The sequence below is a fragment of the Thalassophryne amazonica genome, chromosome 1 (genome assembly GCF_902500255.1).
Source record: "Thalassophryne amazonica chromosome 1, fThaAma1.1, whole genome shotgun sequence".
Lineage (NCBI taxonomy): Eukaryota > Metazoa > Chordata > Actinopteri > Batrachoidiformes > Batrachoididae > Thalassophryne > Thalassophryne amazonica.
In genome coordinates, this window is record NC_047103.1 from 127191372 (window position 1) to 127208022 (window position 16651).

Genomic DNA, 16651 nt, shown 5'->3' on the forward strand with positions numbered 1-16651 from the left:
TTATTAACCGAGTGAGAGGTCTGTACGGGGAAGCAGGGATTTATTGTTGTAGTTGTTATCACAAATATGCAGATTGTGAGACTGTTGGAGGATAATAATATACAACTCAGGTGAATGTGTAAGAATCACTGCATGTTTTGTGTGTCAGCTCAAGGTCATTGGGTTCATCATTACCTCATGGTCATTGGGGTCACAGGAAAAAACTTTGACTTTTCACTCCAACTTCCAGTGAACTTGGTAATCATGATTCAGTTCTGGAATTGCCCAGGCACAAAGATCTGCCATTGGTGTTATTGGTATTTTCCACACTGATTTGCGCCAAACTTGCTCCAAATATGGGGATTGGTTCTGAAATTGGCAAGCAAGATCAAATTTGCCCAAGGTCATTGATTGATACCAAGGTCAGGACTGACTGTCTGTTTGTTGCGTATTCCTCCCATATCTTTTTGCTAGTTTTTACCAAAATTGGTATGTCAGTGGAGGCTGACTCCAAAATTACCTTTCAAGATTTCATTTGGGCAAAGTTCAAGGTCAAGGAATTTGATTTTCATCATTGCTCAGGGGGGTTGGTAAGGTTAGACCTTATCCTTGTGAAGCAATTTTGTGTGGCTTGTGTTGGGATTTGGCACTATATAAATAAATTGACTTGAATTGAATGATTTGGACCAAATGTTACACATACAGGTGTATTCCATAAATGCCCTGGCAATACCAGCCAAACGTCAATCATTTGGGTGATGGTCAAGGTCATTGATGTCACATGTCAGACTGCCATAGTCCTTACTAACTTCATGCCTGTTCCAACTGTGGGCATTGATTGTTCACAAGAATATCTTTTTATGCGACATGAGTTTGCAGTGAATTCACTTTTTTGGCATTGACAAAAATACAAAGGAGAAAAAGATACCAAATGTGCTTCACTGACTTTGTTATAAATCTGCACATATCTGCAGGCATGTTTGGCAAGTTTGTCTCGGCAGGTGATCGTGCAGCAGCCAAAGTACTGAATGGTCTCTGCTAGGTGCTGCAATCCAACCCCTCAACAGTGCAATCAGTCATGTCATGTTGTGTCCAGTCCTGGCTTGGGGAGAAGAGCAGACACAGACAGACTACGGTCTGTGTGGAAGCTTTATAAACTCACACACGTGTGCACAGACACACATGAATCAAATCAACTGGAGCAATGAGAATTTCCTTCTAATAGTGTCAAAGGACATGTTCTGAGTCTGTGCATCGCTAACTTAAATTTAAAGAGGAAAAGCTCATGCCATGTAATCAACTGACAACTTTTAATTTTGGTGCACTTTGCTTTCAACCCCAAATCTGCTGTCAGGTCCATAAATATTTGAACAGTGATATAATTTTGCCTCTGTACACCACCACAGTGGAGTAGATATGAAACAATCCATATGTACCTTTGGTGTAGACTGTATGAACTTCGTTTACATCAATTATGAATTACACAGTATGGAATGATATGGTCAGTCTGTCCGGAGGAGGCTGCTCTGAAAAACTTACCATGCAAGAAGGTTTGGTGGTGCTTTGATGGTTTTCCTCACCTCACCTTGGGCCTCATGTATCAAAGTTGCGCACTTGTGGCGTAAATTTACGGTGTAAATTTGAAGTACACCAAAGTTGCAGTGACATGTATCAAGCAGTGCGCACCTGCTCATTTCCAGCGTACGCCTGACGTGATCTTGATAAATGCGGTGGGTGAAAACAATCGTAATTATAATAAACACGCCCATAAATATTCAGACTCCACTTCAGACACACCCTCATTTTACGACATGGAAGCCAGGAAGATGGCAAAGAAAAAGAACTCCACCAATCACGACGCGTGCCAATAGAGCGTCAAAAGCGGCCGTAGTATTAATTGTTTTGTAGTATAATCAAAAAAGTGTTACAGTGGTCCCTCGTTTATCGCGGGAGTTACGTTCTAAAAAATAGTCTGTAATACGCGAAACCGCGACATAGTCAGAGTTATTTTTTACAATTATTATAGACGTTTTAAAGCTGTAAAAACCCTGTAAAACCACTTTAAACACTTTCTCAATCAGGCATGAACATTTTCTCACTTTTCTCTAATGTGTAAACACTCTCAAAGTTCAAACTTTAGTAGAAAAATAAGACCAACCTGTTTTCAGGCCCAAACTGTTATGTGTCGGACGCAGCTCGGAGAACCGACCAGCGTTTGAAGGACCCAGTATGAAATAAGCAGAGCACGGTACAAAGGCTAACTGAATTTAATACATAACAGTGATACAAAAAATAACAAAAGAAAGTGCGGTCTGGCGTGGTGCGCTCCCAGCAGCGCTAACGGTCCGGAGCCAGAAGCTGTTCGGACCCAAGGACCCCGCCGACACCCCCCAGGTGGCCGCAACAAACCGAGTCTGTGAAAGAAGGAACCATTATGTGAGTCCACACTCTACACACAGAGAGAACACTTAAAGGTGTACAAACAGCAAACACTTCCTGGCTTGATTACTAATCAGCTTCCCAACCTGCAGGCATGGAACATCCAGTTCACAAAACTCCACTGCAGTGGAAGCTGATACATGACTAACATACAGCTCAATATAATAAAGGTGTGAGGGACACCACATTTACTGACTGTATAAATGTTAGTCACAAAATCTAACGTACCTCAGGAAGTGTGCTGACGAGCGTGAGACCTCACCCCCTCCTCTTTCACAGACCGTGCATCAAACCCTGGACGTTCTCTGCATCCACTGATGATGAGATGGCTCCCGAGACGACGATCTCACCCGTCTGGTCACAAGGTCGAGTCTCTGGCAAATACACACTGTATACTCCAGTCTTAAATGCCACCATGTTCCAATCCATATAGATGCACCTCAGCTGTGAGTCCTGACGAGTCGTAGGTGATCAGGGTGAGGTCCTGATAACCTCAGCAACACAGCCACTCAGTCCCAAAATGCAAGCCACCTGGAAGGAAAAACAAAAGACAGAAACAAAAAGGCAGCCAGGCCCCCCAGCCATACAACAGTACCCCACCCTCACGGGAAGCCTCCCGGCGACCACACAAACCTGACCCAGGAGAAACACCCCCCTCCAGGGACCATGACTGGAAACCGCATCTGCATTCGTCTTCCAACAGAATGGTTGATGTCCTCTCCTCTGGCTGCATCCTTGCCTTTGTTTCAGTCAGTCACTTAGCACAGGTGTGGCCAGGAGTTCTTAAACCTGTGCGGTCAGCCTTTATCCAACCATGTGCGGTCATTAGTCATAAAACAAAAAAGACAAACACAAACAACCAAACCACCCCCCCCCCCCCTCCCCAGGGGACCGTCCTATCAAACCCCGGGATGAGGAGAAAAGAAAAACCCCAAACTTAAGCTTACAAATAAAGCGCTAAAACACCCCCCCCCCCCCCCCCCCCCCAAACGACATGTAGGGACCAACACCCCCCAGAGGACTTCCCGCCAGCTCCAGGAGTAATAACCACAGCCGAGGTCCCTCTGGGATCCAACGTCACCCACGGGGACTCCCAGCGCCTCCCAGAGGACCACTCGTCAACCCCAGGAGACGCCTCCCCTCATGACCAACGGACCCAGCCCCGGCCGTCTATGGCTAGATGGACCCACAGCCCTTTCCCCCCCAGAGGACACCACAGTCAAACCCTGAGGGCGGAAACTGGGGGGAACCCCCCCCCCCCAGGTGCAGAGGTTACCTGGGAAACGCCCAGCATAACCACACTGCACCACTCCAGCAACGCCGACACTACGGCTCACACGGCTGGAGCCAGAGGAGAAGAGAGGGAACAAAAAGAAAATACCCCAAACCCCCCCCTCCCCTCCCGGATGCAGAGGTTACCCGGGAAACGGCCAGCACAACCTAACTGCACCACTCCAGCAACGCCGACACTACGGCTCACACGGCTGGAGTCAGAGGAGAAGAGAGGGCATAACAAAAAACAAAACAAAAAAAAAAAGAAAGAAAAAACAACAACCCAAATACCCCCCCCATAACCCCCCAGGGGACCGTCCCATCAAACCCTGGGAGGTGAAACTGAAAAAAATAAAAAGAAAGACTAACAGACTGACATAAGGTTGCTCGGGTCCTTGTTTTTTTTTTGTTTTTTTTTGGCAGAACTGCAGGGTCACGACCCCAGACACTAAATGGTGAAAAACAAAAAATAAAATACCACACAAAAACCAACTCAAAAAACACCCACACAAAATGAACTAACACAAAACAAATAAGTGATTTATACCGTCAAGCTCCAACAAATGGAACACACCTGTTCCAACTTAAGAGCTTGATGGTAATGTGACTCAGTCACCAAAAGAGGGAGCCAAAGTGCTAAAAATGAAAAACCCCCTTTGGTAACTGAGAAAACAAACTCATGCTGCCTTTCTGTGAGGAGCACACAACCAAAAATGTGATTCAACTAAATAACACCGGAGCTGACACAACAGACGCAGTAGCTATCATTACCCGGGGAAACGGGGCTACGACTGTAACACAGGAAGCACCGCGACCCGTGCCACAGAGCTCCGCCATGCGCGTTCACCCATTACAGACTCACTCCTGCAGCTCCCGTTCAAACCTCTTATCCCGTCGAAGTGCAACGCGAAACCGTCGCCAGTCACACTCCACCACGACCCACGGATAAGGCACACACAGGAACATGGCTGCAAGAGAGCACGAATCAGTATTCAGTAATGGGTTCTCAAACACGCACCATCCGGGCGGAGAGCACCCGCAACTGATCCGGATAACTTCTGAACGTCTGCTGCCGCCTTCCCGGCGCGTTACCGTCTCTGCTACCGCTGGGTCCGTGATGTTTGGCCAGAGACTACTGTTATGTGTCGGACGCAACTCGGAGAACCGACCAGCGATTGAAGGACCCAGTATGAAATAAGCAGAGCACGGTACAAAGGCTAACTGAATTTAATACATAACAGTGATACAAAAAATAACAAAAGAAAGTGCGGTCTGGCGTGGTGCGCTCCCAGCAGCGCTAACGGTCCGGAGCCAGAAGCTGTTCGGACCCAAGGACCCCGCCGACACCCCCCAGGTGGCCGCAACAAACCGAGTCTGTGAAAGAAGGAACCATTATGTGAGTCCACACTCTACACACAGAGAGAACACTTAAAGGTGTACAAACAGCAAACACTTCCTGGCTTGATTACTAAACAGCTTCCCAACCTGCGGGCATGGAACATCCAGTTCACAAAACTCCACTGCAGTGGAAGCCGATACATGACTAACATACAGCTCAATATAATAAAGGTGTGAGGGACACCACATTTACTGACTGTATAAATGTTTGTCACAAAATCTAACGTACCTCAGGAAGTGTGCTGACGAGCGTGAGACCTCACCCCCTCCTCTTTCACAGACCGTGCATCAAACCCTGGACGTTCTCTGCATCCACTGATGATGAGATGGCTCCCGAGACGACGATCTCACCCGTCTGGTCACAAGGTCGAGTCTCTGGCAAATACACACTGTATACTCCAGTCTTAAATGCCACCATGTTCCAATCCATATAGATGCACCTCAGCTGTGAGTCCTGACGAGCCGCAGGTGATCAGGGTGAGGTCCTGATAACCTCAGCAACACAGCCACTCAGTCCCAAATGCAAGCCACCTGGAAGGAAAAACAAAAGACAGAAACAAAAAGGCAGCCAGGCCCCCCCAACATTTGTTTGAGAAATAAAAATAAAACGTTTTCCTATAAATAATTATGATGGCTTTTAGAACTAACAAATTTAATTTTAACGATCAACGTACGAGGTTGGACACATAAGAAATTATTAATAGTGACTGACCGGTATTTCACAGATCGCGCCTCTGCGTCCTGGCGCCTTTTTCCACTCACACCTGGCTGCAGGTGTCTTTTTCCGAGTGACAAACACAGTTATGAGTAGTTGTTGGCGCTCTTTTTTCTTCTGGCCGAGAAGATTATTATAAACAGACACACAGAACACTGTAAAAAAAAAGGCATCCAAAATTGGACTAAATACTCCGCGAAACGACGAGGCCGCGAAAGGTGGTTATAGCGAGGGACCACTGTATTCTCTTTTCATATGTCAATAATTCTTGACATGTGGATATTTGCTCGCTCAATTAATAAGACACGCCTGATTTTTCAGATTTCTTTCTTAAAATGTATTTCTTTATTTATTTTATTGTGACAAACGAATGGAGATGACACAACCTGATTGCAACACGGGCGAAGGGAATGACAACACTACAGTTGTAATTATCAATTTCATGTCTAAAACGATCACACCACATAAAGTTAGGCTCAGTGCTGCTCTGGCTCCAGGCTCGAAGTCTGGAGAAAAAGGCGAGCAGCGCTTTCTTTGCGGTCAGCGCTGTGGCCACGGATCGTGCTCGATAGACCAGCAATCCCGCAAAAGCAGGATTTGTATTGATTATTATGTAGTATAATCAGGAAAGTGTTATTTATCTAACATATGCATTGATTTGCATAATGGCACTGTTTATAAGGCTGATCATATTCATTTTTATGTGGATTCCAGTGCTGGTTCATTTTGGTGTATAATTTACGCCACCTCTCGACCTGGTGTATATTTTCAGCGCAGCGTACGCCAACGACCACATTGATAAATGCCAATTGGCGCAGCCGTTTTGGCGTACACCCCATATACGGTCAAATATCGCCGTACGCAACATTGATACATGAGGCCCCTTGTGAGGAAAACCACCAAAGCAACCAGTCAACTCTGAAGGAGTTATTCTTTTGTGGCTGAGATTGAAGAAACAGCATAGAGCAAAGTAGGAGTTGAACTGTCAATATGTAGACAAGGGACTGTATTCACAAGGCATCCCAAGGCTAAAAGTAGCTTTTAGTGACGTCATTCTAAGAAAAATCTTAGAATTCCTCGAATTCTTAGACATTTCTTAGAATTTTCCCCTGGTAAGATAAAAGTTATTCACAAAGCATTTCAGGTTTTAAGAGAGCTCCTAAGGTGAAAAACTGTCAAAAGGAGGCAGGAGGTCTTTTCAGAAGCCTAAAAGTGTCTTAAAGAGGCAAGATGGAGAGAAGACAGAGAGGAAGGAGAGACTTTCTCCATACGAGGGCTGTCAATAAAGTAACGGTCCTTTTTATTTTTTTCAAGAACTATATGGATTTCATTCATATGTTTTTACGTCAGACATGCTTGAACCCTCGTACGCATGCGTGAGTTTTTCCACGCCTGTCGGTGACGTCATTCGCCTGTGAGCACTCCTTGTGGGAGGAGTCATCCAGCCCCTCGTCGGAATTCCTTTGTCTGAGAAGTTGCTGAGAGACTGGCGCGTTGTTTGATCAAAATTTTTTCTAAACCTGTGAGACACATCGAAGTGGACACGGTTCGAAAAATTAAGCTGGTTTTCAGTGAAAATTTTAATGGCTGATGAGAGATTTTGAGGTGATTCTGTCGCTTTAAGGACTTCCCACGGTGCGAGACGTCGCGCAGCGCTCTCAGGCGGCGTCATCAGCCTGTTCAAGCTGAAAACCTCCACATTTCAGGCTCTATTGATCCAGGACGTCGTGAGAGAACAGAGAAGTTTCAGAAGAAGTCGGTTTCAGCATTTTATCCGGATATTCCACTGTTAAAGGAGATTTTTTTAATGAAAGACGTGCGGACGGATCTGCGCGTCGGGACGCAGCCGGCGTGGTGCGGCGGCACAGGAAAAACACCTCCGTGTTGATAACTATTTGTAAAATCCAGGCGGCTTTTGATGGCTTTCAGTGGAGTGAGTATATGAGAAATTGTTTAACAGGCAGGACATGTTCCAACTTGTCCTTAAGGCTTTCAACAGAGGTGTTTTTCCTGTGGCGGAGCGTCACGGCGGCTGCGTCCCGACGCGCGGACCCGTAAGCACGTCTTTCATTAAAAAAATCTCCTTTAACAGTGGAATATCCGGATAAAATGCTGAAACCGACTTCTTCTGAAACTTCTCTGTTCTCTCACGACGTCCTGGATCAATAGAGCCTGAAATGTGGAGGTTTTAAGCTTGAAACAGGCTGATGACGCTGCCTGCCAGTATCACCTCAAAATCTCTCATCAGCCGTTAAAATTTTCACTGAAAACCAGCTTAATTTTTCGAACCGTGTCCACTTCGATGTGTCTCACAGGTTTAGAAAAAAATTTGATCAAACAACGCGCCAGTCTCTCAGCAACTTCTCAGACAAAGGAATTCCGACGAGGGGCTGGACGACTCCTCCCACAAGGAGTGCTCACAGGCGAATGACGTCACCGACAGGCGTGGAAAAACTCACGCATGCGCACGAGGGTTCAAGCATGTCTGACGTAAAAACATATGAATGAAATCCATATAGTTTTTGAAAAAAATAAAAAGGACCGTTACTTTATTGACAGCCCTCGTATGTTGAGTGGCTGTGATTCAATAACACACTACCGACTTGATGGTGCAGAGATAGTGTTTGTGGTTGAGGAATGAGCTTACTTGTCAACCTATACAGATTGTCCGTAAATTATATGGATTTTTTTCCGAGTTTCAGAGTCATACGGACGTACAAATAAAGTCTTACAGATATTCAGGGTTTTCTGTTGTAAATTTATTTTTTTACTGTTGTTTTTTTTAACTCCGCGGACTTTCGGCCAACCATCCACCATCTTTGTACAACCTCATAGAAGCTGTGTGATGACGTGCGCAATGTGAGCGTCCAATCGGAATTGGTTCACCGTCACATGGTTTTCCAGTATCCAATCATAGGGCAGAGCAGTCTCAGATGGTAGGGCCAAAGATTAAGAGCAGTGATCTGTTACTCTGTGAGTTCTTGTTTCTGTAAAAATAGGACAGTTGTGTGACACTATATTCACGGGAAATATATTGAGTTTGTACAAAATACCTACAATGTACTTGTAGACATTGATTTTATTGACAGCAAGCAATTTTACTGCGGAGCAAGAGGATATAACTGTGGATGACTTCCACCATAAACGAGCCCATGGAGATCCCTGGTGTTAGGTATGCCAATGTAGCAACATAATAACACCTGAGATGAAGGACATCACAACATTGTGATACCTCGCTATGAGAAAAATGTAAATTGCATGTAAATTCTGTAACATTCATCCAGTTATTAATATCACAGTAAGCGATGTCAGCAGCCACAGTCTAAATGGTAGCTTAGAACACTCAGCTGTTTTGGTTGTGTGCTGCAATTTCTGCTGTCGCTTTGGACTGCAGCACGTAGCATCGCTTGTCACACTTGTCGCTTATGCGCACAAGGAAAGGGAACAACGCATTGATTTGTTGGGCAATGCACTCCCAAGTCTGCCTCTTTCCTTGTGCCGTGATCCTGGGACCCGCTTAAAACTCTTTTCTTCTCCTTCATGAGCTGTGCCAACATCAGGCACTTCTCTTCTGTCCAATAGGACTTTCTAGTTCTTTTTTAATGCATTTTGTTTATTGTTTTGTCATTCTGCCAAATCAAACAGCTTTTTATAAAGACGCCAGTAATCATAGGAATTGCTGACAGCTGAGTCTGCGTACACCATTAATGTTAAATACATTAAGTAGTAAAATTGCCAGCATGGACAGCAAACATATAAGCTATATCTAGCTATATATAAGCTAATCAATATAACAATCGGCATGTGAATGAGGTACATTGAAACATTTTGAAGCTGTGTAACAATTCATTTCATTTTGCTGAGTTTCATCATCATGACATTAAATTATTTTCATGATTACACATTTCTTTATACAGTCCAGGTTATATGATCGATTGATTACCTGTCCATTCATAACGAGGAGTGCAGAGTGCAATTGATTTTTTTTTTTCCCTTTCCATTTTTGTGACAACTAATCACAGCTTATAGAAGACTGCATCATACCTAGCAACAGGGTCAACCCCGCCTCCTCATAAAGATAAATGTTTCTGTCTATACTTCTTGCTCAAAGCTGCTCTTAGAAAACTTCCTGGATCACACTTAAGCTAAGATTCCTTGCTACGAATCTTTGGGCTAAGTTGGGAGCTCTCTGAGAGGACTCTGAGATTCTTTGTTAATATGGACCCAGGGTTTGATTCTGTTCTATGCTTCATGCTGCCTGCCTGTGTCATTGGACATGACACTTCATCTGCATTGTGTTACCTTGCCTTACCCTATTATGGATGAGCATCCGCGGAAAGGGGGGTGGGGTCATAGACTCTTACTCACTTCACACTATGGAATCTTGGTATTAGCACCAGCACCAGTTAGCCTGTTCTTGACTTATCACTACTTCTTCTGATATTGGAGGGATTATGTATACAGATGCCTTTAAATCCAAAATGGTTATGGCAATATATTTGAATGAAAGCAGAAAAGCTACACTGCAGTCACATCTTGTTTCATCTCCACTGTGGTGGTATACAGAGGCAAAATTACAAAAACTGTCACTGTCCAAATCACTGTGCTGCTGTCCAAGGAAGGTGAGTAAGTATTTGGTCTGCTTGAGCTTTGCAACATCAATGGACACCTTAACTGCAGCACTTGAGAAGCTGAGTGAGCAATCAAAGTGTCTATGTTAGTGATTGTCCTGGATCAAGACTATGATTTAGGCTTTTAATGACTGCTTGGGCTTAGCCACCAAAATTTACCTGTATGTTGTGAAACTGTTGAACTTTTCGAGATGTTCATTTATCTTGACAAGGGCATTCCTTGCTCTGTGTCCTCAACAACAGCAGAACTTCACCTGAGAAGACACAGGTTGTGTCTTCATGGCATCAAATATGGCATATCTGGGTATCGGATGAACCACAACAGAATTCATCATGTCACTGATAAAGTCAAAGCCATTGCAAATGCCCCACAGCCAAGCAATCAGACACAACTGAAATCTTTCTAAGGAATGTTAAATTACAACCATAAGTTTTTGGCCAACATCTCCACAGTGCTGGAGCTGTTACACAAAGTTCTGATGACAGAAGCTCTGCAGAAATGGGGAAGAAGTGAAAGCCAAGCACTTGAGATAGTAAAAAATGTCTTAAGTTAGAGAAACTGTTAGTGAACTTTGGTGCTTGTCCACTTTTGTATCACTATATCAAGTCAGGGTGGTTTTATCTCACAGTATTCCAGATAGAATTATCAGACCCATTGGATACATGTCATGGTCACTGTCAGGAACAGAACAAGGTTATACTCACCTTAAGAAGCAATGGCTATCATTTTTAGCCTTTACAAATTCCACTAATACAACCCCAATTCAAATGAAGTTGGGACGTTGTGTAAAATGTAAATAAAAACAGAATGCAATGATTTGCAAATCCTCTTCAACCTATATTCAATTGAATACACCACAAAGACAAGATATTTAATGTTAAAACTGATAGAATTTATTGTTTTTGTGCAAATATTTGCTCATTTTGAAATGGATGCCTGCAACACGTTTCAAAAAAGCTGGGACAGTGGTATGTTTACCACTGTGTTACATCAGCTTTCCTTCTAACAACACTCAATAAGCATTTAGGAACTGAGGACACTAATTGTTGAGCTTTGTAGGTGGAATTCTTTCCCATTCTTGCTTGATGTACGACTTCAGTTGTTCAACAGTCCGGGGTGTCTGTTGTCGTATTTTGTGCTTCATAATGAGCCACACATTTTCAGTGGGTGACAGGTCTGGGCTGCAGGCAGGCCAGTCTAGTACCCGCACTCTTTTACTACAAAACCACGCTGTTGTAACACGTGCAGAATATGGCTTGGCATTATCTTGTGGAAATAAGCAGGAACGTCCCTGAAAAAGACATTGCTTGGATGGCAGCATGTGTTGCTAAAAAAACCTGGATGTACCTTTCAGCATTGATGGTGCCATCACAGTTGTGTAAGTTGCCCATGCCATGGACACTAACACACCCCCATACCATCACAGATGCTGGCTTTTGAACTTTGCGCTGGTAACAATTTGGATGGTCTTTTTCCTCTTTTGTCCGGAGGACACAGCATCCGTGATTTCCAAAAACAATTTGAAATGTGGACTCATCAGACCACAGCACACTTTTCCACTTTGCGTCTGTCCATTTCAAATGAGCTCGGGCCCAGAGAAGGCGGCAGTGTTTCTGGATGTTGTTGATGTATGGCTTTTGCTTTGCATGGTAGAGTTTTAACTTGCACTTGTAGATGTAGCAACAAACTGTGTCAACTGACAATGGTTTCCTGAAGTGTTCCTGAGCCCACGCGGTAAGATCCTTTACACAATGATGTTGGTTTTTAATGCAGTGTCGCCTGAGGGATTGAAGGTCACGGGCATTCAATGTTGGTTTTCATGTTGTGTAGAAAGTTCTCCAGATTCTCTGAATCTTCTGATTATATTATGGACTGTAGATGATGGAATCCCTAAACTCCTTGCAATTGAACATTGAGAAACATTGTTGTTAAACTGTTGGGCTATTTTTTCTCACAGTTGTTCACAAAGTGGTGATCCTTGCCCCATCTTTGCTTGTGAATGGCTGAGCCTTTTGGGGATGCTCCTTTTATATCCAGTCATGACACTCACCTGTTTTCAATTAGGTGTTCTTTGAGCATTCTTCAACTTTCCCAGTCTTTTGCTTCCCTGTCCCAACTTTTTTGAAGTGTGTTGCAGGCATCTATTTCAAAATGAGCAAATATTTGCACAAAAACAACACAGTCTATCAATTTGAACATTAAATATCTTGACTTTGTGGTGTATTCAATTAAATATAGGTTGAAGAGGATTTTCAAATCATTGTATTCTGTTTTTATTTACATTTTACACACCATCCCAACTTCATTGGAATTGGGGTTGTATCTTTTTGGAAAACACTACACCATTGTGAACACAAACCACTTCTGGGCCTCATGGGGGAAAAAATAAGAGCATCCTGCATCTGGCAGCAGCCAGAATGCAAAAGCGGCATTACTGTTGGTAGCATATGACTACAGATTGGAGCATAATGAGGGCTCCAAGCATGAGAATATAGATCCACAGAGCAGGCTGCCGCTGTTAGTTACCCCAGTGGCTACAACACATGAGAGAGATGGGGTTATGTTCATGGAGCACATAAATGGAACAACACTACGGGTTAAATAGAACAGAGATTGGACCACAAGGGTCTGAATCTTGTCAAAAGTGCACTTTGGCTGCTGCAGGGTTCCTGGCCTTCAGTATGTATGGACACAGAAATGCAGCCATACATGAGGGGCAACACAAAGTGAGTGTGGAGGAAGGGTGTGTTTTGTGGTGAAGCAGGGTGATAATACCACCTCAAGGATGATAGGCTGTGATCAAAATGGTGCATGAGTCCCATCCAAGGGTCTCAAGAAGTAAAACATTGGCTGGCAACTATGTGAGCTGGCCTAACGTGCAGTTTGGAGTCAGCAGTGTAAAAATTCCATGCATGTCAATCCTGCCAAACTGCCCCAGCAGCACCACCACTATATCCGGGGGAGTGGCCAATCCAGCCAGGGATGAGTTTAAATTCAAATTTTTGTGAGCCAATATTCAGAACGTTTTTCTAATTATAATAGATGCCAACCCAAAATGGATTGAAGAGCGCCTAACGCCATTTATAACCTCTTCTATGACACTGGAAAAAAAAAAAGAGCAGCATATTTACCACTCATGGAATATCTGCAGTTCTGGCCACAGGCAATGGACCCAGCCTGGTTAGCACAGAGTTCAAGCAATTCATGACAAATAACTGCATCAAACATTTGACAACAGTACTATATCTTTGAGAGTATGGTTAAAAGAGGGAATCAAGCAGATGAGGGAGGATAGCGTGGAGACTACAATGGGAGTAACTCCTGTACAACAGGAAACATTATAAAAAACCTTGGGTAAAAACCTTGTAACTGTTAGAATGGTCTCACCCCTCTGAGTCCAGTCTGCTTGAGGTTTCTTCCTGAAATCATCAGAGGGAGTTTTTTCTTACCACTGTTGCCTGTGTCCTTGCTCTAGGGGTTAGTAAGGTTAGCTGTTACTCGTGTGAAGTGCCTTGAGGCAGCGTTGTTGTGAATTGGTGCTATATAAATGAAATAAATTGAAATTGAATTATAAAAGGATGTTACAGGCGGTTCTCAGAGAGTTGACACGAGAGGCTACTTATCCCAGAAATGGGTTCCAGCAACATTCAATGAGAAAATGAGACCAGTTTCCTGGAAAGCAACAGCACAGTATGGCTGGCAGGCGAGACTGCACCAGGATCAAATTTGTTCATGTCAGAATCAACAACTGACTCGATGTCACAAACAGTGAAAGAACATGCCTGTGGATTGACATGAGAACCAGCAAATCATGAGCATGAGATTCCAACACTAGATAGTTGGTCAGAGTGCCCAGAACTGGGTGCTGAAATGTTACTGCAGTATCCTGTACAAGTGAAGAGGTCATTAAAACACCTGAAGGATTATATTTTTGTGTTTCCATAAGGAGCTTTACTTACATGTTTCAAGATCGAAATACAAACACTGGGGTGATCATGCTTTTACTGTAGCTGGACCCAGACTGTGGAACAAGTTCCCTTCTGATTTATACACTCATTCTTATGTAGCGCTTTTTCAATCAAAGCTCAAGACTTATTTATTTAAACACGCATTTAATACCTTGTGGTGCTGTGACATGATTTGTTTTTATGTGCTCTTTTAACTCTATTGTATGTTTGTTGTAGTTTTTTGGGAATTCTTGATCTTTGATTTTACTGTAAAGCACTTTGGACACTGTCTGGCTGCTGTTTAAGGACTTTAGAAATAAATGAAATGAATAAAAATCAGTCCATGCTACTGAAACACAGAAAAAAAGAAAAAAAAAAAGTTTGCATCAGTGCATGTTTACAGTTGTGCACGCAGAGCATATTTGAGTGTGTTTAATAGAAAAGGCATATTTTGTAAAACAGCTCTTTTTTAAGTGTAGTTTTTTGATGAACCTTTATGTGGACACAAGAAACCTTGTAGATTGAATAAAAAAGTGCAGTGTGTGTATTGATAAGGACATGATGGATGTTGTGAAAATGTGGTACACATGTGTGGGATGTGATTGTAGTAAGAATATTGCGAGAATGCAACTGTTATGGCCCTTCACACATAACATGAAGTTGGGCGAATGAGGTTGAAACAGGCCGAACAAAGACGATAAAAGGCAGAATTGGTGAACCCCCCAAAAATTCCAGCCGCTGTCGGGAGGGACAGACAGTTGGACAGCCGTGCACTGATGCAGTATCCCACGATTTTGTGCACGCTCATGCACACATGCAGGAACACAGTGTGACCACGTGAGAGGTGTGATACCACATTGCACTCACACAGCAGCAGAAGCAATTACATGTTGTACAAATGTACATAAATTGAAGAAAATTTGTAAGGACAACATAATGACAGAGCACAGAGCACTATAAGAACAACGAATGTACTATTTAAATGTAAGGCAATGATGTTACGAGTAATGATGGCAAATTGATCCTTGATGACTTGACAGTCTGTGTTGGAATTGAGGAAACAAATGGATGTCATTTTGTCTGTTAAAATATTTAATCCCTGTTATAAAGAGCAGACAATACAAGAATTATTGTCCATGAACCATGCCCATGGACGGAAACAAGGAATTATTGAACTGGCATGAATGAATTACGGCGCTCACCAGTGTTGCCAGTTACTTTGAAAAAGGTAATCCAATTACTGATTACTCCTTGAAAAAGTAACTTAGTTACTTTACTGATTACTCAGTTGGAAAAGTAACTAAGTTAGATTACTAGTTACTTTTTTAGTTACTTTCCCCAGCTGCCAACAACAACCCTCTGCCAACTCAACATGACAATGATACCTGTTTTGCCAAAACTCACTTTATAGTCACCCTTTCTTGACTTCAATGAAAATAAATACTCGTTTTATAAAAAAATAAAATAAAGACGTCTTTCTTGACCTCATATTTAACTGTTGACAGCACTGTAACAGTAAAACTTGCCATTTCTAACCTACATTGTTTATAAATGTAACTATTGAATTATTTCTAACATTTTTCTAACATTTAAATTCTCTCTAAACATTTTATTATAAGTAGTACTAGTAGTTGTAGTAAAAAAAAAAAAAAAAAAACGCTTAAAAACTGGACCTTTAATCTAGGGGTGTTGTTGGGGGGGGGGGACATATCCTTGCCCCACGCCCCCATTCAATCTGGATTCACCCCTGCTTTGGCGTCTGAGCACAAAGAACATTTATTTATGCAGAAAATGCATGACCAGATTTACAGGTAAGAAAGTTTTATTGCATTTTCACATCATGTGCTCCTCAGAAAGAGAGTTTAGGTGCATTTGAGTGGAAAATAGTGTTAGTTGTTGATGCATCGTGGAGGATCAGCTGTTTTTAGCAGCAGATACGGAGCGGTTCAGCTCAGAATTCTAAATAAAAGAGAAAAAAGCATAAAAATGTCTTTGTAAATCTCTGTGCAGGTGTGCTGTTGTCACTGCACTTTAAGAGGTGAGGACGAGTTGTAGCTGCTGTAGAAAACCGCAGATGAAAACCTCACAGCTCGCTTAAAGTGTGCAGTGCAGTCGAACCCCGACCCCCTGCCCACAGACCAAGTTTAATGCTGCTATCGACCCACAATGCAAAAATAATAGTAACGCACAGTGACTTGGAGAAGTAACTTTAATCTGATTACTGATTTGGAAAGATTAATGCGTTAGATTACTCGTTACAAAAAAAGTG

At 42.9% G+C, this 16651-nt stretch overlaps 1 protein-coding gene across 1 annotated transcript in view; it reads left to right on the forward strand.

Annotated features, from left to right (window-relative positions):
• dmd (dystrophin) overlaps window positions 1-16651 on the forward strand; it is a 1392820-nt gene that overhangs the window by 298502 nt on the left and 1077667 nt on the right. The window lies entirely within an intron of this gene.